Source organism: Monodelphis domestica, chromosome 1, assembly GCF_027887165.1.
Source record: "Monodelphis domestica isolate mMonDom1 chromosome 1, mMonDom1.pri, whole genome shotgun sequence".
Classification (NCBI taxonomy): domain Eukaryota; kingdom Metazoa; phylum Chordata; class Mammalia; order Didelphimorphia; family Didelphidae; genus Monodelphis; species Monodelphis domestica.
This window is the reverse complement of record NC_077227.1, coordinates 440640188-440664000: the sequence shown is the minus strand read 5'-3', so window position 1 is coordinate 440664000 and position 23813 is coordinate 440640188. Positions and strand designations below refer to the sequence as shown.

General features: G+C 37.0%; 1 long non-coding RNA gene across 1 annotated transcript; it reads left to right on the top strand.

Moving 5' to 3' along the window:
* Positions 1–210: 210 nt before the first annotated feature.
* Positions 211–23497, top strand: LOC130456439 (uncharacterized). Its single transcript, XR_008915294.1, has 3 exons — positions 211–430; positions 16712–17204; positions 23354–23497. It is a non-coding gene; the product is annotated as an uncharacterized LOC130456439 (long non-coding RNA).
* Positions 23498–23813: the final 316 nt, after the last annotated feature.

The following is a 23813-nucleotide window of genomic DNA, read 5'->3' as shown; positions in this document are numbered from 1 at the left end:
CCCTTGTGCTACTCAGCTCCAATCTAGTGATATTGTTTGAATAAAAATCTCAGGGAACAAAGGGAAGAAAGTATATTGTGACAGAGGCTAGCACTAAAGAAAAATTGCCAACCTGAAGAGTGTGTGAAACTGATCACCTTGATGGGGAGGGGCCCCAAGGGATTGGAAATCTTGAGGAGCAGAAGATTCTGGCTAGAAGAGCAGTTGATCTCTCAGTCATGAGAAGCCAAAGAGAGAAGATTGAAAAAGACTTTCTCCTGAGAGTTACCACTTTTTCCTGCTTGTGGCTGGAAATCCTTCCCCCCAACATTTCCCAATTGAAAAGACTATTGAAGAGGAAACCTGAGAAAGACATTTGGAGTCTCTGTTTGACTTTAATTCAGCTCCTATTGCCCTGAGCCTGAACTGTGGCCAAGGGGCCAAACCCAGGGTGAGTCAACCTGACTTTTCTCTCAGGGGGCTCAGGCTCCCAAGGCCTCAGTTCCCCCCAAACTCGAGGAGGGAGGGAAAAGGGTTTTATATAGAGACAGGGACCCCCCTTTCCCTATTTTCCTCTCCCATTCTTTCCCTGCTAGTTATTCCCTTGTATTACCTTGATTGAGTTGACATTAAAATACTCATCTTTTCCCCAAGCTATGTGTGAGTGAACAAATCAAGGGGAGACCCTTTGGTCTCGAGTAGTGGAGGGGGAACAAGAGGGATAAGAGCGAATCTGGGAGAGCAGTCTTAGCTAAGGAAGGAAGGCAGAAGAGGGAAAATCTTCAAACCCCCTCTTCTCCCTCTGAGCCAACCCTAAACATCAGCTGTCTCCCCTGAACCCCGCTTTGAGAAGGGGGTATCCACTCTTTCCCTCTCTATACTGAAAGACTGAACCCCTCAAATACAAATAAACCACACCCTCGAATACAATATGAACCTATGACCTTAGAGGCATGGCTGAGACAAGAGGAGGCACAATGGATCCAGGTCACACATAGGATGTTGGTGAACTTGTGTTGCCACCACAAAAGACCAAAGCTTTAGAGTAATATGTCATTTATGAAGTCTGAGTTTATATGGTTCTAGAATTCAGAAAGAATTAGCACTGTTCTGACTGGCCCAACCCAAGAAGTCAAAGGGCTCTAAGTAAAGGAAGAATTTTTTACAATTAGAGGTATCTCATGGTGGGACAGGCTGCTTCAGGATGTGATGGGATCCTTTTCCCAGAAGTCTTTAAGCAAAGTCTGGCTGAATGCTTTTCTGGATGACCTGGATATTTTCCAAGGTCTCTTCCAACTCTGTGATTCTCTGATTCTAGGTCAGATCAATCACCTGCTATGCACTGGCTAGAGAATCTGTTTTCTTCATGTTAATTATCAGGCCAAAATTAGTACAAGCAGCAGAGACTCTATCCATGCTCTGTTGCATCTCTGTCTCAGAGGCTGCATTGAGTGCACAATAATCTGCGAACAGAAAGAGCTGCGCCAACTGTCCCTTGGCTTGTAGCCTTTTTATAAGTTAAATAATTTACTGTCAGTGTGGTAGCTGACCTTGATGCTGTTTTTACCCTCCTTGAAGACATCCAATGACATTGTTGAAAACATCATATTAAAAAAGCATGGGAACAAGCACACAGACTTGCTTCATTCCATTGTTAACTTGGAAAGCAAAAGAGCATCGTCCATTATCCAGAATCTATGCAACCATGCCATCATGGAGCAACATTGATCAACTCTAGGCAATCCGATTTTGCTATGATCTTCCACTAGCCCTCATGACTGACAATATCACAGACCTTGGTCAGATCGAGGAATGTTGTACACATTCTTCTGTTCTGTTCCTGGCATTTCTCCTAGAATCAGGCAGCAAATACCATTCCTCAGTTCTTTACTGAAGCCACACTGGCTCTTAGGTAGATAATCATCTTCCAAGTGAAAGGTCAGCCTATTAAGAAGGAGTCTTGCAAGGATCTTGCCAGAAATGAGAAGAGAGAGACACCCTCTGACAATTGTCACAGAACAACTTATTTATTTTTCCTTTATAGGGATGGATGATGGGGGTATTATTGATCCTGGGAGATAATCTCTTGCCATATAATCTAGATTTCAGTTAGCTTTTGTATGAGCATTGGATCCCCTAACTTGAATATCTCTACTGGAATGGAATCAGCACCAGGTATTTTGTCACATAGAAGGAGCCCAATGGGTTTCAAAAACTTTTTTCAGCTGGAAGTTTGACTAAAGAGGATTAACTTCAACCTGATGTGAACAGTCAATGGCTTCAGCATTGGTTGATGATGGGCTGCTGAGACTATGGAAATGTTTAACCCATCTCTCCAGAATCATATCAGGAAAGGGAAAGGGAAAAGAATGCTAAAGCCTAGAACTCAAAGATGGAATGTTGCATTCAAGAAATAGAAGGATGGCCAGACAAGGTCTGGATCTATGGACCTGAAACTCATTTGCATAGATATGATGACTGAATAACTGGATATTGATCACTAAGGGGTGGGGGGAAGATCTAACAAGGCCCCAGGTTAGTGGTTTATGGTACAAGAGAAGTTAGGGGGATGGATATTCATGATGGTTTAGCAAAAGAGATTGAGAAGGAATGGCCAGACCAGTAGGGCAAAAACCTAGACAGTATAATGTAAAATCCTAGATTGCCCAGGAGATCCTTTGTGTTAAATACTATAAATAAAGGGATGAAAATTGAGATGTTGGATTAAGCATAGGATTATTATAAATTATTAATTTTCAATTATGAATTTGGTCTTTGAAAGAGTAGTTTCAGTTAAGAGATGAAATTGAATTTAAAAAGGTGAACATTTATGTGAGAGGGGAGGATATGAAGTCAAGGAGTGGACAGCTTTTTCTACATGATAGATTAACTGGCAAATGTTAATGCATATAGAGTTTTATGATCTGATACATGAAGCTGGGCTTAAGCAGGATTTCTTAACTTTTTGCATGTCATGGATTTCCATAGCAGTTTGGTGAAACCTATGGACCACTTCGCATAGTAATATTTTTAATATATAAAATTATAAAGGTAACCAATTATATTGTAATATATGTAACCTCTGTATGAAAACCCATTGGCATGACACTTTTGAAGAGTGAGGCAGAGTTGGTAAGAAGTGAAAGAGCCCCTGCTATAATCAGTCCCCTTTGGGAATCCTCAAGCTTTGAATCATTTCAGATTCTTCTAGCTTCCAGGTGTGTAATTAGAATCTGTTACCCTAAAAAAACTATGATTTCCAGCACCCCGCTCTATTCCTCTCATTACTTGCTGACGTAGACAGGATATAAATTCTGTGGCGTTCCATCTCTCACTCTTTTTTTGCTTCCTGTTGTGGCTTTGGTGGAGTGGGGCTTTTTGAGTGGGTAGAAAAACTTAAGTCACATGGTTTGTTTTGTCAAATAATAAAATTTATACAAATAATACTTGAAGTATTGTACATTAATTTAAATCTTGCACAGGCTTTAAGGTAACTAGGTAATAAAATCAATAAAGTGTTATGCCTAGAGTCAGGTAACTCCGGTGAGTTCAGATCTGACCTCAGATACTTACTAGCTATGTGACACTGGACAAATCACTTAACCTCTATTTGTCTCAGTTTCCTCTTTTGTAAAATGGGGATAATGTAGTACCTAACTCCCAGAGTTGTTGAGATATTTGCAAATGAGATAACTTTGTAATGAGATAATAATTGTAAAGTGTTTAACACAATACCTGGCATGTAGTAAGGGCTATAAAATATTAACTATTATTATTATTATTCCAGCTTTAGAGAGAGAAATATTGAAAAGGCAAATCCCACTTTAGGTTGCTAAAGGATAAAGAATCTGGGACTTCGTTAGAGAAGCTGGCTGCCTTTGTCATGTCCATATGCCTAGCTTGCTAGAGACTAGAGACTTCAGAGATTTACCCTTTGGGTGAGATCTAGAGCACTCTTTCTTGGTTGAGTTGAGTTATCTTGCTCCTCATGGGAGAGCTCCTTCACTCTAGTTATTCATATATATTCTCCTAAGTATTCCTTCTATGTTTTCTGTTTTGTTATGATTTGGATGAGTGAGTTTCTCTTCTATTTGCTATGTGTGTTCACTGTGGAACTGGTGTTTGATATGAATGGAGTTAAGTTTTGGATATGGAACTTAGAGTCCCCCTTCCCAGGATTCCCTCTCTCTGAAAATAGTTTCTCTTCTTAAATTCTCACTTCTCCTCCTGGCATGAAGTGAAGTCTCACTGGTTAAAAGGTTGGGAGACAGGAGGCTAGAAATGTCTATTCTGCCTACCTTTGAGCCTCTGTATGACAGCCCCATTACACTGGTAGTACCCTCATTCTATGTGGGGCTCATTGTCTCCTTACATACATTTATAATTAAAAGGCACACAAGTTCACTGACACCCAACAAAGAAACTCTGACCCAAATGAAAGCGCACTAGACTTTGATTAAAGAGACTTTGATTTGCGTTTACTTCTGACAATAATCATTTTACCCTGAACAAGTTGTCTGAGGTTCACAATAATTTTCTCATCTGTAAAATGGGAATTCAATTCTATGATAATTTATTATGAACTCATTAGGTACAGGATCTAGTATTATAGTGGAAAAAACTACTGGTCTTGTTGGAAGACCTGGTTATAATTGCTACTTATTATGCTTATTATCCAGCTTACCTTAGGCAAATCACTATTTCTTGACCTCAGTTGTCTCATTAATACAAATGGAAATTCAATTCAATGCAGTTCAACAAACATTTATTAAATACTTAGCAGAAGAAGACTAGTGTTGGGAAAAGAACATTGCATTTGTAGTCAGATGGCTTGTATTAGGAGCATCAGCTTTATGACTAGTCTAGGTGCTTAAACTCTCTAATTACTCTAAGGAGTAATAGGATTTGCACTATCAACCTCACAGGATTTTTATGAATAAAATATTTGCAAATTAACCTATGGGAGTAGGAGCTATAATTATTACCTATTTGGCATGCAATTTATAGATTCATATTTTGCAGAACTAGGAAGGTACCTTATTTTTGACTTAGTCCAAACTTCCTATTTTACAGATGAGGAAACTGACACTCAGTAGCTAATTAGTGGCAGAGTCAAGGACTAAACTATGCTCTCCTGATTTCTGGCCTTCTTCCCACTGTAGCTACCTCTTCAAATATACCTGTGAAAATTCAAATGTCATTTATAATTTATTAGTCACTACTAATACTAATAGTCTGTGAAACAAAGTTTAAACACTGAGCTAAAGAAATGGCATAAATATAATTTGGGGATATTTCATCTATTCAACTACATAATAAAATGATAATATAACATTTCCTTCATAAACCTTTATCTCACTAAACCATGAATACCTACATGGAGAGAGAAGAATAGACTTGTATAGAAAATAAGTATGTGGCTTCCATAAATGGGGAACAAATAAAGCACCAAATATGCAAGGAAAAGGGAACAAGTGTCTTGCTGTCTATACAAGGTCTTACTCTTTATTCCAGTTGATGACCATTAACCATTTTCAGGGTTATACCAAATATCCTGTCTGGTACCTGTCAAGAAAGTTTTTGGTTGCAGCTTTTAGCAGCTGTTTTATTTACTTCCATCTTCCACTGGGTGGTGCTATGGTTAATAAGTCTCTTTCTGTCTTCTCTCAGCTGGTTCTAACTTTCTTCTGTGCCTCAGCTATACTTCTCACAGCCTGAACATGTGGCCTGCACATTGGACCAATATCTTCTGAAGATGTTCCCCTAGTTAACATTTCTAAACATGTTCTCCACAATCAGCATCCACAGCTATGAATCTTTCTAATCTTGGCAGAGGCTCTTAATACAGAAGCCAACATTGAGAGCAGGTCTTCTGTGCAGACTATTCTTACCACTTTTCTGTTCATTGTTTCTCTTCTTTGGAGTTCTCCTTAGCCCTTCTTGACTGTTCATCTCGGTACTGAGGAGTTCTGTCCTCTTTGGGGTCTCTAAGTTGTTCTACTGTCTGCTGTCTAAGGGTGAAAAGTCCATTTTTGGATTCAGTAAACCCCCTTTGTGAGCTAAACCTCCTGTAAAGGCATTTTTAAGGTCTTCATTTTCTTAACTGAAAAAGGGATTGAGAGATGCTGATAAGAAAACTATTTTAACTTTGGACCAGCAAACTATCTTTATCTTACTGAATTCAGCCTTAGACAGAATTAGATGTTTTGGTTTTTATACGAGTCACACATGCTGAGCTCATACACTAAAGCCCTCAGATGTTTTTCAAACATCTTCTTAATCAAGTTGCTCTTATCTTGTGTTCAGGAATCTTTTTACCTGACTATAACACTTTTCATTTAGCCCTATTAAATTTATCTCATTGGATTTGGCCCAGTATTCTATCTACCCTGTCAATACCTTTTAAAAAAATTCTGACTGTCATTCAGTGTTAACTAAGATCTCCTCCTCCTCGTCTTTGTGTCATCTGCTGTTCTAATAGATATCATCTGTGTTTTGATCTGATTCATTTATAAAAATATGAGACAGCACAGATCTCTGAGGGTTTTCTACTAGAGACCTCCTTCCATGATGGCACTGAACAACTAATTAATACTCTGAGGGTTGAGTCACCCATCTAGGTCTAAATTTGTATAATTAATATATCATATAACATATGATATCATATTTCTCTGACTTTATCATAAGGATAGCATGGAAGACCTTATCAAGTACTTTGCTAAAATCTAGGGATCCTATATTCCATATATATCCTATATTCCAAAAGTCTTAGTGCATTTTAAGCTTTGATAGTTTATAGGTATTGAAGCTTATAATTGTACTTAGACTTTTGAGACACCCTGTATGCCAAATGCAGTGATATTTATAAAAATATCTACATAAAGGCTTATTCCCTTTCTTATATCTATAACATACCCCTTAATTAGCATGTTTTATCAAGTAAGTCTCTCAAAAAAGAAAATAATAGTTTGACATGACGCATTCCTGTTGAAGTCTCTTTGCAATCGATACTTTTTCTAAATTGTCATCAACTATTTCATTAATGATAATTTTGCCAGCAATCAAAGTTAACCTCATTGGCCTATAGTTTGCATAATCCATTCTCTTCTTCTGTCCTTCTGCTCCTCCTCCTTCTTCTTCTTCTTCATCTTCTTCTTCTTCTTCTTCTTCTTCTTCTTCTTCTTCTTCTTCTTCTTCTTCTTCTTCTTCTTCTTCTTCTTCTTCTTCTTCTTCTTCTTCTTCTTCTTCTTCTTCTTCTTCTTCTTCTTCTTCTTCTTCTTCTTCTTCATCATCTTCTTCTTCATCTTCTTCTTCATCATCATCATCATCTTCTTCTTCTTCTTCTTTTTCTCCTCCTCCTCCTCCTCCTCAAAAAGCAGGATAAAATTTACCTTTCTCCCCTATTATGATAACTTTCTCATTCTCCACCACTGACTTCTAATGATCACTGTGGCTCAGAATCACATCCAAAAGTTATTTCCATGTATTTGAGTGTAGTTTGACTGAACCAGGGAAATTGAACTCATTGGTTAATCTAGATGCTCCTCTCACAGCATCTTGGGTATCCACAATTCTAATTCTTTATTTTCTAAATTAAATTACATTCTCTTTGGCAAAGAAAATAAAAGCAAAAGAATCAAGCAACAAAAGTATTTTCTTTTTAATGTCAGTTAGCATTTTCCTATCATTGTTCTTACTTTAAAACCCGTAGTGGTTCCCTGTTTCCCACTAGAAGAATATGCAAATTCCTGAACCTGACAGTTAAGGTTCTCTGTAATCTAACTCTCATCCATCCTTTCAAATATTGCATATCGCTCTTCTTGCATTCTCAAATTCCAGTCATATTGCCCCAAAAGCTCTTTCTTGAACTGGACATTACATTTGCAATATTTTCGCATGATCTGTCTTGCCCATCTGCCAGGAATTCACTCCCTCTTCATTTCCATAGAATCCCTGAATTTTTTTCAAGTCCCCAGATATCAGCTCCTTCCAGTTTTGTCCTCAGAACTTTTATGCTCCTCAGATTACCTTGTATTTAATGTATCTGTGTATGAATTGTAACCCTCCATGAGAATATAATTTCCTTCAAAGCAATGACTTTCATTTTTGTCTTTGCATCCCCATCATCTAGCATGGAGCTTTTATATAGAATATACCCTTAATACATTTGTTGAATTTTAATTCAGGTGTAATAAAGGATGTGAAATAACTTTTAAAATAACCATTTGAATATTGTATATTGTTTCCAAGGCAGAAGATCCATCAAGGCTAGGTAATGGGGGGTTGTGACTTGCCCAGGGTCACACAGCTAAAAATAACTTTTCAAATTATAAAGCACTATACATGCCCAAGTCATAGGAGAAGGGGTAAAATAAAGACCTGTGATTTTATTAGTAGAAAAAGCTTTAATAGATCATTTTTATAAAAGCATTTTTCCTGGTGTGGGAACTTCATCCACATTAGCAACTTATCTGTAATTTTCCTTCTTGTAGAGATGCCTGGTATGCTGGGTTAAGAAATTTGCCCATGATCACCCATGCTTACGGAATAATTATTCATGTTTCCTGAATAGTATTATTGCTTTATTAAGATCTCATATATCATGAGTTTGGTGGGATTCAATATTAAGGAATCAGAGGATACAGAGCTGAAAGGAGTTGTTTTAGAAAACCTCTAGTACAAGTATGTCTTCATTTTGGCTTGCAAATTCACAGGAGGTGTAGGCATCAGAGCCAAGGGTCAAACTCAGGTCCTTTAGTTATAAATTCAGTTCCCTTGCATTAAGAGAAAATCATGGCGGCAGCTAGATGACTCAGTGAATTGAGAGGCAAGTCCAGAGACAGGAGGTCTATGTTAAAATCTGGCCTCAGACATTTCCTAGCTGTTTTACCCTGGGTAAGTCACTTAACCCCCATTGCCTAGTCCTTACTCCTCTTCTGCCTTAGAACCAATACACAATACTGATTCTAAGAGAGAAGATAGGGGATTAAAAAAGAGAGGAAATCATTAGGCTTCAGCTTGGCTAGGCTGGTGGCACAGGCTGGACTTTCTCTAGCATCCCACAGTGAAAGTACAAATGCAGACCTCCAAAGTTTCAGAAGCCATTTCAGAGAGAAATAATTTTCAAGAAGTTTACACTCCAAACCAAAGAAGCTTTTGTTCCAGACCATAATTTCTATTTCTAGGTACAGATAGAATGTGTGCAACATTTATATCCCTTCTCAAGAGAAGCATCCGTGCTGGTTCTAAAAGACCTCTCCGAGAAGTGAACAATAAAAAAAAGCTGCACGGGTTTGATTTGCCTCTCAGCATTTTTTATGGAAAGAGCTTGTGTTTTGCTTGCCTCCTCTCATGCCAGAAAGAACTTTGAATGGTGAAAGTTATTAGCGTTTTCATTTCAACATTACCCACTACAAACGTTTGTTTTTCTTTAAGCACCCAAGCAATTGCTCCATATTTCTGTGCCTACCAGGTAGAGGCAAACCCTGCACACAAATGTTCCGATAAGCATTCCAGGCACGGCACGCAGCAAATACAATCGAATATACAATCTCATGCATAAAACACTTTCCCAGACCGGCCACCCCCAGAACAAACACACTCTATATTACCTGATAATTACTTTGGAAGTTTTACCAGGTAATTGAAAGATTAATTACCATGTAACAAGGTTTGGCCTGAGTTTTAGGGACAGAATTAATCAGATAATTACCCTGTGATAGGATAGTGCTAGGTATTCATTTGTGGTCAATACCTTTAGTGGGACTTCAATTCCTCACTGCTTATTTGTATTCAATTCCTTCTTTGCAGTAACGGGCAAAGTTCATATGAATTTGTTGGGGAGGTGGGGGTTTCTTCCAGGCAACCTGATGTAGTGGGGGAAAATTATTAGACTCACAAGTAGACAACCTAGGTTTAATTCTTGGCTCTACTACTAAGCTAGCTGTGAGACCATTGACTAGTCTCATTTCTCTTCAGTTTCTTCTTCTGTAAATGGGGATCAGATGAGAGGTGGGTTGATGTGTTGCAAAGATGTCAAACAGGAAGCCCCATGCAGCCTCATAATTCTCCTGAGTGCCTTCAAAACCATATTAAAATGTAATTCGGGACTAAAAACAAAATAAGCAAAACACTACAAAGTTAGATTTTAAGACTGAGTTAATATGCAATCCACAGGAGTCCTTATGTATGGTTTAATGGCTCCTTTTCTGTTTGAGTCTGAGGTCAGTGGTAGCAGGAAGAGATGTGGTATCAGTCAATGAAACCTTGAGTCCAGTCCTTCTCATTACCCATTCTGAATGTCTGACTCAACCTCTGAGATGCTAGATAATTCTTTAAGGTTGTAGATTACAGATCAGAAGATGATCTGGATTAGTAGAAGGCATTTTCAGGTTGAAAGTGCCCTAAACTGGTGAAATTATAGATTTTGGTATTAGACAAATAGAAATTAAAAAAAAAATTAAACCCAAACTTATACCACCTACCTTATATTATGACCATGAGAAAAGTACTTTGTTAAGACTATTGAAATATGAATTATTTTTATACTCATTCTGTTCAAAGTAGCTACAATAATAGCCACTTTGAAAGAACATGGGACTTGGATTCAGAAGACCTAATTTTGGATTACAACTCTTTTCTGCACTGGTCCCTTTTGCAACAGCCAAAATGTTTGATTACATACTTGCCAATCAAATTCTTTGACCCCCTCTCACCCTAGTTTTGAGTGTTTTTTTTTTCTATCTTGTATTTTCTCATACTAAACTTGTTGTATATATGTTGTGTGCTCCCAGTAATATTCTGCTGGGGTATCCATTATCATCCATAGTAGTAATATGCTTCCTGGGATTTGAGAGATGCTTTTCCTTACCCTAGATGGTCCCAGACTGTTGAGCTTTGAGAATTGTGTAGTCTCCTTATAGTTTCATACCTCTTCCCTCATGAACAGACTGTCAGATCTTGACTTCTTTCTATAGTCACCATACCTATCTTCTTACTTCTTATGGTTTTAATTCGATGTTTGTTCTCTGGGGCATGCTAGGAACATGATTATCCTATATTGTTAGGACTATATTGAAATGGCTCTGAGGGAGAGGCTGAAGCATTCTCACAGGAGTAAAGCATGCAAGTTACAGTGATCGGGTTCTGTGCCATCCATTTGAGCTGCTCAAAAACATTTTCTTCCTTTGTGATTCTCAATTGCCAAGGTTTGCAGATACCTGAGTCCCATCTAGGTGAAACTCCTTTCCTCTGCATATTCATCATGTCGCTGACATGCTTCTTGTTTGTTTATTTTTTCTTTAATATCTTCAGGGTTGTTTTTTCTTCCATTTCTACCTTTTAGACATAATTCTTCCCCAAATAATTTTCCTTGACCCCGTTTTGCATCCAAAAAAGACATAGCCATTTCTCATTTAGTTTGTCACTAGTCAAGTCTACATATCTTTCTCCCTTCCTTTGTGATGTTAGTTGAGAGATGCCCATAAATTGAAATTTTTGGAAGAACTTTCATTTACTTTCTTGAGCAAGATCCTATCCAAAGAAAGGATATAGTCCATTCTCTCATGATAGATCACTTTCCTCTTCAGATTCACATCTCTTACTGGCTCAACCTTCTTAAGATTTCTGGAGCCATTAAAAATTTCCCAAAATGACTCTGTTCAAAGATTATCATTCCTAGATTGGATTTTTCATTGTGTATTTCTTCAATTAAGTTAATTAAATTTAAAATCCCCTTTGCATGTGCGATAGCATCCTGTCTTCCATGACTGCTTAATTATTGCCAGTTCCACAGACCCTCTGCCTCTGACTTCACAAAGAGGTTCTAATTGTCCTAGTCAAGAGGCAAAGGGACTGAGATATTGGAAAATGCACAAATAGATAATCATTTTGAGGGCTTGGAATCGCCTGTATTCTTAAGCTTTCCTCCCCTCCAAAAAAAAAAAAAAGGAAGAAAGACATACATACACACATGCATACAAAAACATTATCTTCCTTGCCTTTAATTTCTTTAACTTTCTCATTCAGTGAACGAAGTTAACTGCAACCCCAGGCTCTATCCAGTTCCTGGTAATTACTTTCAGGTGCAAAAGAATTTCTAAATGTTTAGAATTTATCTTCTACTGTATTGAAGTAAATAGAAGTAATTTATTATTGAAAGAGTTGCTGCTCTACCGATTTGGTGGGTGGGCGTTTGACATTTGGGATATTGTGCAGTGGAGAATGAAGGCAAAGTGAGTGGCGCTGATCCTGTCAACAGCCCAAGCAATTTCTCTCCTATGCTGGAATGCTTGCAAATTAAGTTGCATATCCATGGGGAGGAAAGGAACAGTCTAAATGGTGGTAATATTGATTTTGATCTGCCTTTTCTTGGAGATGAATTTAGATATGCATTATGAAACATTTTGCCTGAGATAGAATTATATGCATATATGTACATATATATATGTATATACATATATATATATATATATATATTCTGGGAATATGTTTGGAAGATGCCTTTGGATGAGAATTGTTTTATTTATTTTTGTGGAAATAAAATCAATAGGAGTTAATTTCTGCCTTTCAATCTTGGTGAATATTTCTTGATCAGATTGCTGGCTGGTAGAGAAACAGTCCCTTCCTCTTCCCCTCCCCTGAATTCCAGCATCTCACTCTCCAGGAAACCTTCACTCAGAGTGTGTTTACATGGTTAGACTTCAAAATGGCATGTTAGGGAATTATTAGCTTGCTTGCAGAGAAGGGGAAGAAATCAGGAGAAAAAATGAATGACTGAAACTAGAGTATATGGGAAAGCTGTCATATGAGAGAAGGTGACCATATTGAAGTAGAAGGAGCCAATGGGATGATGGAGTAAGATGGGAATTTCAATAGAAACCTCTTAGAAATGGGATCTATTTCTCCTACCAACTCTGGAAATAGCATGTGGGCTGGACTGGCATTAACAATGCCCTGCAGTCTTCCCCGTTTTCCTTCAACAATTGCTTCCCTCTATCCACCTGGCTTAGTTATAGCGAATTTAGTTGTAGACCCTTGCCAGGGTGAGAAAAGAGGGAGTGATTGCTTGACTTCTCTAGGATATGTAGCTCTTCCTCCTCCTGCAGAATATTGTACAGAAGAATGCCATTTCTAATTGCTCCTTCAGAATCTTTAAATAGATTCTTGAATTTGTACAAAGTCTTTACTTGGGGCAGTAGAGTAAAAATCTTCAGAGTATTTATGGGAGGGAAAAATGACAATAAGTTATTGTCATTCCTTTCACTTAATATGTAGAAACTCAAATAAAGGGTCTTTTGCAGTAAAAAGCTCAACTCTAAGAGTTGATCTCATGGTGGTTATAATAAAAACCTGCTTGATGGAGGGAAGGCAGATAGAAAATGTGGGGTCCTTCAAATTCTCTTCTGCAGTTATCTGCCAAAAAGTGATGACTTATGCCTCAGTTTCCCAATTATTTAATGGGCCAACCAAACCATTGTTTGCCCATTTGAAGGGATCAGATTGTGACAGCTAAGTAGAGCAGTGGATAGAGAGCCAGGCCTGGAGCCAAGAGGTCCTGTGTTCAAATCTGACAGTATAACCTGAAGTCTCAAAGGGTAAAATAAATTATACAAGGTCATACAACTACTGAGAATCAGAAGCAAAATGAGAACCCAATTTTCTTGACTATATTTTTTCGTACAAGTGTACTTTCTATTGCACAATCCTAAGAGTGTGTTTCTTAATTGGTTGGTATAGCTGGTATATCTTGTCCCCTTTCAAGAGAATGATCAATCAGAAGGGGTGGGGGCAGAAGTTACCTGTTGTCTCAGAGAATACTAGATAGGTATTTTCCATTATTTCAGAGGTGCGTTTGGCTTGGAAGAACCCTTCTGCCCCAAGAGGCAATGAGTTCTAGGGGCCAGCTAGATGACTCTTGGGTTAAAATCTGGTCTCAGATACTTTCTAGGTGTGTGGCCCTGGGCAAATCACTTGACCCCAATTGCCTAGCCTTAGTGCTCTTGGAATGGATACTTATTGATTCTAAGACAAAAGTTAAGGATTTTTTTTAAAGAGGTAATGAGTTCCCCCATCTGTGGTGATCTTCAGTCAGAGGCTGGATTGACCTCTTGTCAGGGATGTTTATAGTAGAGGCTTCTTTTAGGTTTATATTAGACCTCAGGATCTAAACTTTTGTGGGATATGTGGAGAGAACTCACACAGTATTGTTTTTATAATGTAGAAGGATTCCTTAGACCCAAACTTATGAAGCTAGAGTTGAAAACACCATAGAAAATGCCATACTATGTTTTATTTTTTTTTTAATGCCACTAGTCTACCTGGTCATCCCTCAGAGAGAATTCTAGACAACCAGATATCTCACTTCTGACCACTTGTAAATTGATGTTCCTTCTTTTGGAGGGAAGATTCAGAAGAGGAGCAACATAGCATGTACAATAAGAGATTTAGAAGAGGAGACAGGGGATTTGAGTACTAATAGCCTTCTCTGACTTCAACTCACTCTGAAACCTTGAGTAAATCACTTCCTCCTCTGTAAAATGAGAGAATTGTGAGGTCTCTTCTAGGCATTTAAGTTGTTCCCCGAATAGAGCACCAGTCTTGGAGTCAAGAAGATTCATTTTCATGAGTTCAAATATGGCTTCAAACACTTGTAATCTGTGTGACCTTGAGAAATTCACTTTCCCCTCTTTGCCTCTTTATCTGTAAAATGAGCTAAAGAAGGAAAAGGCAAACTACTCTAGTATCTTAGCTGAGAAAAACCCAAATCAAGTCATGGAGAGTCAGTCATGACTGAAACAATTGAACAACAACAAAGATCTCTTCCAGTTCTGCTCTTCTATGATTATATTGATCTTTGAGTTCCCTCTGATACATGTGCCAGTTGGTTCTTTCTTGAAAGAATCATCCTTTCTTTAATGGTCCATGATTGACCCAGTCCAGTTTCCCCATAGTAATAGAGGGTGAATATAGTAGAAAGAATGCCAATTTGGGGATCTTAGTCCCCCGATTTGAATTCCAATCCTGCTACAATGTGAGGGGAGAATCACTTCCTCTCTCAAGGCCTCAGCTTCCTTATCTCTAAAATTAAAGGGATTTTAATTAAACGATCTCAACAGTTCCCTCCAGGTCTATATATAATAAAGAGCTATGTATAAATTTGTAGGATTGTGAGAAAATGTTACCAATCCATTTGGAGATTTTTACCTTCACTTCTCACATGACCTATTCAACCTTATTCTAATAGAATGTAACCTCCTTAAGTTTAACTTTTAATTTAATTTAATTAATTTCCTTTTTTGTCTCTGTATATAGTACCTATCACAGAAAAGACATTCAATAAATGTTTGGATGAATAGTGTTTCTTTTCTGCTCAAAGAAGTGGGAGAAAGGGCATGTTTATATTTAGATACATTGAATGCTTGGTGAGTACTTACCATGTATCTAGCACTGGACTAGAGCTAGGGGGAAAAAAAAAAGAGAAATAAGAATACGTAATCTGGCCAAGAAGATAAGACTGGAGAAATGAAAAATCAATATAAAGGAGTGTATATGTAAAAATCCTCAATCATTTAGTACAGATTACAAAGGCAATCCACATCCAGGAGAGGGAGGGACCCCTGTAGATCAAAAGAGTCAGAGAAGACTTCCTAGAATAGATGGATATTTAGCTAGTTCTGAAGGTGGCAAAGGATATAAATACACAGCGGACTGGAAAATGAATGTGGAAGTAGGGGGAGGAAAAGTTACAGAATTTCCCTTGCTCTTTGCATGAAAGTCAACCCTGTAAGTTCCATCAAGGCAGGAGATACAATATCTTCTATAAACTTGGTATTTTCCCCAACATCTAGCTCAGTGTTCTAAAACATATGGATGACATAACACTGTCAGTGATATTTGAACCAGAAAAAAAAAAGGAATTGGTAAATATTTAATAAAATTGCTCATTTTTCAGTCATATCCAACTCTTCATCACCCCAAATGGGGTTTTCTTGGTAAATATACTGGAATGGTTTTCCACTGTTCTTCTCCATCCCATTTTACAGACAAGAAAACTAAAACAAAGACCAAGTGGCTTACCCAGGGTCACACAAGTAGAGTGTGTCTGATACCAGTTTTGAACTCACAAAGATGAGTCTTCCTGACTCTAGGCCCAGAATTCATGTCACCAGCTCACTGCCCCCCCCATTTAATAAAATAAACAAATTTAATTAAAAAAATTCAAATTCAAAAAGTACAACAAAAGATAGATAATATCACATTTTTAAAGCTAAGTCAAAATGAGGATTTGAACAGTGAATACTTATCATTAGTTTGAGGGTAACTAGGTGGCATATGGAATAGAGCACTGGTCTTGGAATCAGGAAGGCCCATCTTCCTGAGATTAAATCTGGCTTCTAATACTTAACAGCTTTGTAACCTGGAAAAGTCACTCAATTCTGTTTGTCTCAGTTTTCTCATCTGTAAAATGAGCTGCAGAAGGAAATGGTAGACCATTCCAGTACCTTTGCCAAGAAAATCCCAAAATATAGTCACCAAGAGACAGACATGACTGAAATGATTGAACAACAAAATCATGAGTTTGAAATATTTGCTCTCTAGGCTCACAGTAGTGGTTCAGAAGATCAATCTGGAAGAGACTTCAGTCCATCACCCTCATTTTACAGAAAAGGAAATTGAAGCAAAGAGAACATATATAGGAACTTAAATATTTTTCAATTGCTGTTTTCTTTAGTGGGTGAATGAAATGAAGAATGAAGGAATGAAGAATGAAGGAAGAAACTTTGCTTTAATGCTTTGAAGAATTAGGGCCTGGAAGATGAACTACTTTCAATCCTCATTCTTCCCTTGATCATGCTACAAGGTAAAGAAGGAGTTAGCATGGTGAGTACTGAACAGTAGACAGTTCTAATCCCAACCCTGCTACTTGCTACCTGTGTGATCTCTGAGTTTCTTCATTTGCAGAATGAGGTTTTTGGATGAGATAGTCTCTGAGGTTCCTCTGAACTGGAAAGTGATGACCCTATGGCATTTCTTACCTGTGCTTCCTAGGAGGTTTTCCAAACTTTTCAGGCCTTAACAGCCCGAGTCCAATGATTTAATTCAAGAGAAAAGGGAATCAACAGTAATGACTAAATGACTGAAGATGAGACCCTCCTCCATCTCAGTTACCAGTTGCTATTGCCCAATGAGAGGGAGTAAAGTTGATGAATTCGTCTCCTTCTTAGGTAAGCAAAGATTCTTTTAATGTTTGGTCCAAAACATTATCTGAAGTGGTACTTTTGTGATTCATCTCCCTAACTTGATTTTAATCATCTTTGTCCTTAGCAGACCAGCAAGTGCTTTCTAATGCAGTAGACTGTGACTTTCTATGACACTTGTATTTATATAAATTAAATTTATTGGTAGCTTTAAAGGCAGTGCTACCAACTTAAAACAATAAAGCATTCAACCCACCTTCTTTATGGGGGACTATGGCTACCTTCTGATTAATTTCAACTGTAAATTTCCAAAGACAGAAAATAAATAGTGTTAACTGTGGTAGTGGAGAGAGAGAGAGAGAGAGAGAGAGAGAGAGAGAGAGAGAGAGAGAGAGAGAGAGAGAGAGAGAGAGAGAGAGAGATGAACTAAAGATGTATATTTAAAAGGATAACATATTGATTGTCAAGAGGAATATAAGCTTTTGTAAGACACCATGGTTTGGAAATACACATTGTAGAATATATTTTAGAGAGAATGGCATGACTAGATAGGCATGAGCCCTGCTCCACATTGAGTACCACTCCTCTGGTTACTCAGGGAACTTTCCAAGGAGGCTGAAGATGACTTTGTGAATCAGGGCTAAATGAGAGCACAGGTCTCACATCATTCACCTCAAGTGTTACCCTGTGAATTGTCAACCTTTATTTTAGAACCTTTATTTTCAGCATATCCTTGGATAGCAAGTATGTGGGATCAACTTGGCATTTGCAGTTTGAGGGCTGTAAAGGGTTCTAATTCTGGAATTCAGGTTGAGGTGTTTATTCAATAGCCATTTAATTCATCCCCTCCTATCAAAAAATCTCTTTCCAGACAGGTCAGAAATTCCAAACAAGATAGGAACACTGATACCTCCAAGTAGCACTAATATCTAGGTCATACCATGACATCACCTTTTAGCTAAGAGCCTTGAATGACATCTAAGATGAGACTAACACTCTTTAGTACAAGGAATTATCAAGGGGTTCAATTAGTCAAGTGGAAATTATTTACTAAGACAGTATTCTACCTGCCCCTGTGACAGACACTACTGGAGGGAAAGAAGAGATTGTGAACTCTACCTACTTCCAGAAAGCTTAAATTCTCACTGGGCACAAAAGACCAGCACACATGAACGAGATGTTGAATGGAAAAATTGCAATTGTATAGTATAGTGACAGGAGCTATATTCTCCATTAAAAAGAAAATTCTGTGAAATTGAGAATCCATACCTTGTGCACTGCTATAAAATTGTGTACTGTTATGAAACATTGAATTAGGCAGTATAACTTAGATGACAGGAGAATGACTTTGTGTGGAAGTGAGTAGGGTGCGATTGGATGACCTTTGAGGTCCCTTCCAGCTCTAACTGTTATTCTATTCTATTTTTTAAAATTATACCTATAATTTCATTAATTCAGTCAATTCTCTGATTCCTCTACCAATATTCTGCAACTTATATATACTCTTTGTTTCCTGAAGAACTAAGAAGCTAAATGAATTTCCCAAGGTCATATACCCAGTAAGTGTCAAAAGTTTGAGTCAACTCCAAGGCTGCCATTCCATCTACTCTACCTGTGACTGCTTCTCCAAATTCTATGATCCCATGACAATGATAGTTGTGATGTGAAGATATAACATGAAGTGAATATTAAATAATAAATAAAAATAATGGATAGTAAAGTGCTTTGTAAACTGTAAAGTATATTGCATATTTAATGGATTATAATATTATATTCCTCAGAGCAGCCATATGATATAGTGGATGGAGCACTGGGCTTAGTGTCAGGAAGATCTGAATTCAAATCAGACCTCAGAAACTTATTAGCTATGTGACCCTGGGAAAATCATTTAATCCCTATTTGCCTCAGTCTCCTCATCTGTAAAATGAGCTGAAGAAGGAAATGGCAAACCACTAGGTATTTTTGCCAAGAAAACCCCAAATGGGGTCATATCAAGTCAGACATGACTGAAACAACTAAAAAAATAAAATGGTAACAAATAATAGATCATGAGGGTTTTTTATTTTTTACTTTATTTGGTCAATTTCAAACATCATTCCTTGGTTACAAAAATCATTTTCTATTCCTCCCTTCTCTCCCCCTGCCCCTCCCATAGCCAATGAGCAATTCTACTGGGTATTACATGTGTCCTTGATCAGAACCCATTTCCATGTTGTTGGTGTTTGCTTTAGGATGTTCATTTAGAGTCTACCTCTCCAGCCATATCAATCATGAGGTTTTTTAAGGACTTATCCTTTGTGTCTCCCCAACAATTCCTCATAAAGAAGATTGCTTCAATTCTTCAAGAATCTATAGTTTTAGCTATATAGGTACTACCTTCACCAAAGTAGATTGCAACACCTTTCTATTAACTATCATTTATATAGTACCTTAAAGTTTGCAAACTACTTTATGAATATTATGTCATTTTTCCCTCACAACATTGGAAATTAGGAGTTATATTACCTCCACTTTACAAATGAGGAAACTGAAGCAGGATTGAAGTAACTTGCTCAGAGTTATACAACTACCAAGTGTCAGAGGCGGGATTTAATTCAGGTCTTCCTAGATCAGTTGCTTTACCCATGGTACCACCCAATTGCCTCCATTATTTAGGATCTGGCATAATTGAAAATATTTCTCTACCTTGGTAAACTCTCTGGTGATGAGCTTGCCTGTGCACAGGTAGCCTGGTGATAGAGTCTTTTGCTCAAAACCTGTTTATTTTCTTAATTCCCAACCAAATTTGGATACAACTGGCATAGAATTTTAAGAATGTTGACAGACAGATAGAGAATGTGTTAAATAAATGTTTATTGAATGAATGAACAAGCAAATGAATAAATGAATGAATGATGTCTCCATCTGCACTGATGATCAAATAAGAAAAAATACTTTGAATATTGAGATTAGATAGAAGTCAAGCTATCTAATAGTATGGATTACTAAATTCAGAAGCTTTTTCCCTGTAGGAAAAATTTCTAGCTATAATTATTGTTATGATTATGAGAATTATGAAAACAACAACAATAATAACTATTCATAATAATAATAAATCTCATTTATATAGCACTAACTATCTACCAGACACTATGATAAGCACTTTACAAATATTATTTCATTGGTCCTTGCAATAATCCTGGGAGGTGGATGCAATTATTATCTCCATTTTACAGATGAGGAAGTGAGGCAGGCAGAGTTTGTGCCTTCCCCAGAGTTATACCGCTAATAGAATCCAAAGCCACATTTGAAATCAGGTCTCTCTAACTTCAGATCTAGGCCTCTATCTACTACTCACTTCACATTATATTAACTGGATAGGTTTAAATGGAAATCCTTTTTTCATTCTCTCTTTTTGAAATGTTTTCTAAATTTTCTTTCTCCCTCATTTACTCAACATTTATGGTATATCTTCATTCCATAGATAAACAATTTATATCCCTTTCTACACTGGAAATCCTGAGGGCAGGAATTGCTCCATTTGGTGTCAGATTTGGTTAGAGCAAAGACCTAAGTTTGAGGTTTTGCAGAAAATGAGTACTTGGGAAGTTAATACAAGCATGAGCTTTATTATTGTTTACTTACTTGTCTTTATTCAATATTTATTATTGAGTAGAAAGTAGGCAAAAAATAAAAGCAGAAACGCTATATAGCAGCACAGACATAACAATTTAGCCACAAAGGACCAGAGTCACTAATGTGAGAGAGATGAGTGCAATGGAAAGATCTCAGTGGGAGTAGACACTGAAAGAGGTGTCTGATCAGGGAATATTTATACTTTAAGATGAGCTTGGTTCAGAATAGGAAATTGATGCCGTATATGGGAAGAAACATTTCTAATTAGACCCAGATGTGGTGAGGTCATCACCTAACTGAGACCAGAAATTAGATAAGGGTATGGATTTATAATCTGGGATCCTAGAAATAGGTGTCAGCTTGTAGCCACTGTAGTTAGCACCCCATTCAATCAGGAGCATCTTTTACATGTTTGACTTAGGGTCAGAATGAGTCAGGACTAGAAATGCACAGGCTATCTGTCAATGCTTATAGTTATGTCCTTAAGACTCCTTAGCCTAAGTCTCCATATTGGAGTTCTGTCACTTATACATCAAACAATATAATTCCAAAATCACAGTTATCACAGAAATAATTCGCATTCATTTATTTTTATATCTCCCAATTGCCTAGGCATAGCAGTATTCACTAAATGTTTAATCAGTGACTAAAATGTCTAATACCCTTGGTTCATGAATAATGGGGAAAATGTTAGAGAAACTTGGGTTTCAATTGAACGCTTGCATCTAATAGTTTTGTGAATTTGTGCACGTGTTTTTATTCATTTTTTTTAATTTTATATACTTACCTTCTGTCTCAGGATCAGTAACAAGGTAGAAAAATATTAAGGGCTAGGCAATTGGGGTTAAATGACTTGGCCAGGTTCATACAACTAGAAGTATCTGAGGACAAATTTGAATCCATGTCCTATTGACTCCATGTCTGGCTTTCTATCAACTGAACCATGTAACTTTTTAACTGAAGCTCAGAATCTTCATCTGTAAAATGAGAATAATAGTTGAATGACTTTTCTCTAAGAGGAAGGTATTTTGTTATTCTTAAAGTGTCACATAAATTTAATATGACCAATATCTGAGTATTTTGTAGGCCCTTACTCCTAATGGAAATGGAGAAGTTGCTTAATTTCTTTGGACCTCGGTTTCCTTACTTGCAAAATGAACTAAAATGCCATCTAAGGTCCTTTTCAGTTCTAAATGTATAATCCTGCAAAATATAAAGTATATTATATAATATAAAATATAAAATATAAAAAATATAAACCTATTCAGGTTTAAAGGTTACTTTTGAGACCTTGGAATGGAGTATGAGTTTTGAAAAACTAAACTTCATAACTAAACAGCAAAGACAATGAATTTGCCCCTTGGCAAGGACTACCTCCATCCCTTTGTTCCCAGCTTCTCATCAACATATGACCCCAACAGGAATCTGGAAAAAGTAATTGATAGCCACCATTAATAATGATAAGATCCCTTTCTGAGGGAACTGTGCTCAAACTAGAAAGAATTGTCAAATAGGAGAGTTTCTACTTCTTCATCCTCCTGGCTTAGAGGTGACAAACCTAAGGGACAGGTTTCCTCCAAAGGCAGGAAAAGAGGAAAATCTTTGACAAATCCTAGCTTAAAGGTCTTTCCCTTTTCTGAAAGAGCAGAATAAGCCATCAACTGAAAAGAGCCCTGCACCATCTCAGTTCTAAGGATCACCTTTTCAAAAGGATGTTGCTAAGATTGCAAGAGCCCAATGGAGGACAGCCTAATAGTGGATAACTTATTTAAGAAACTGTAGTTGTTTTGTCTAACAAAAGAAGACTCAGGAGAGATGTCATAACTGTCCTTTGTTATCTGAAAGGTTCTGGCGTGGAAATGAATTAAATTTGTTTCTGTTTGTCCCCTGAGGACAATATTAGTAGTAATAGGTGGATATTGTAAAGAAGAAATTTTAGATTTTATGTAAGGAAAAACTTCTTAATAAATAGAAGTATTCAAATGCAGAAGGGGCTGCCTCCAGTGATAATTACTCTCCCTTTATTATAGATATTCAAGAAAAGGGTAAATGACTATTTGTTGGATATATTGTAATAGGAATTATTGTTCAGATATCATCAATTGAAACATATGGCTACTGATACCTTTTCTAACAATAGAATTCTATGATTCTGAGAACTGTGTATATTGGAAATAAAATTTGGAAATTTTAAAATAAGCAATATAAGCCTTGTCAATTGGCATTTTCCTCTTTTTTTCTAAAATATGATGGCAGATAAAAATATATATTTTGGTTTATTAAAGAAACTAACTAGTGTTAGGGTTTATTCATAGAGGTTTGATAGTCTCTGTTGCTTCTGTTTCTTCATTTTCCCTCCCTCTGTCTGGTCACAGCTCAGCTGTACTTAAGGAATCCAGGGTCTGATATCCTTAGAATTTCTTAGTTTGTTATTTACATATGGTACTTTATTTTTTAAAAAATAGATTATTTCAAAATATTTTACATGATTCATAAAAATGAAAAAATACTTCATCTTCAAAAACAAAAATTGTCTCTTTCTCTTCCTGCTTATTGGAAAGGATGAAGGCAGGCATGCAAATGTGGATTAAAAAAGACATGGAAAAAATGAATAGAAACATTAAGGAAGCCAACCTCTGAGAAGTTTGCAAACAGATGGGCAAAGAAAACAAATTACTCACTGAAAATTTGGAGTGCGATGTCTTCGTAAGCATATTTCAATAAATACTTTTTTTTAAAGTCTCTGCTCTTTCTTTCTCTATTAGAAAGACAAAGTAGACATGATTTTGCATAAAGAATTAAGTAGATTGCTATTAGTTTTTTTTAATAAGTAAAAAATATTAACTTTTCAAAAAAAAGTATCAAAATTAGACTTTTATATGATTGAAACATTCCTAAAGCTAAGGGGCAAAAAGACCATCCTCTAACTAAGACATTGAGGTTCCTATGAAGGGTTCCCAAGGCTTTTTTTCCCCTTTGCAAAAGTCACAATCTTAAGGTGTTGGCTTCTGGGCTTTTCCA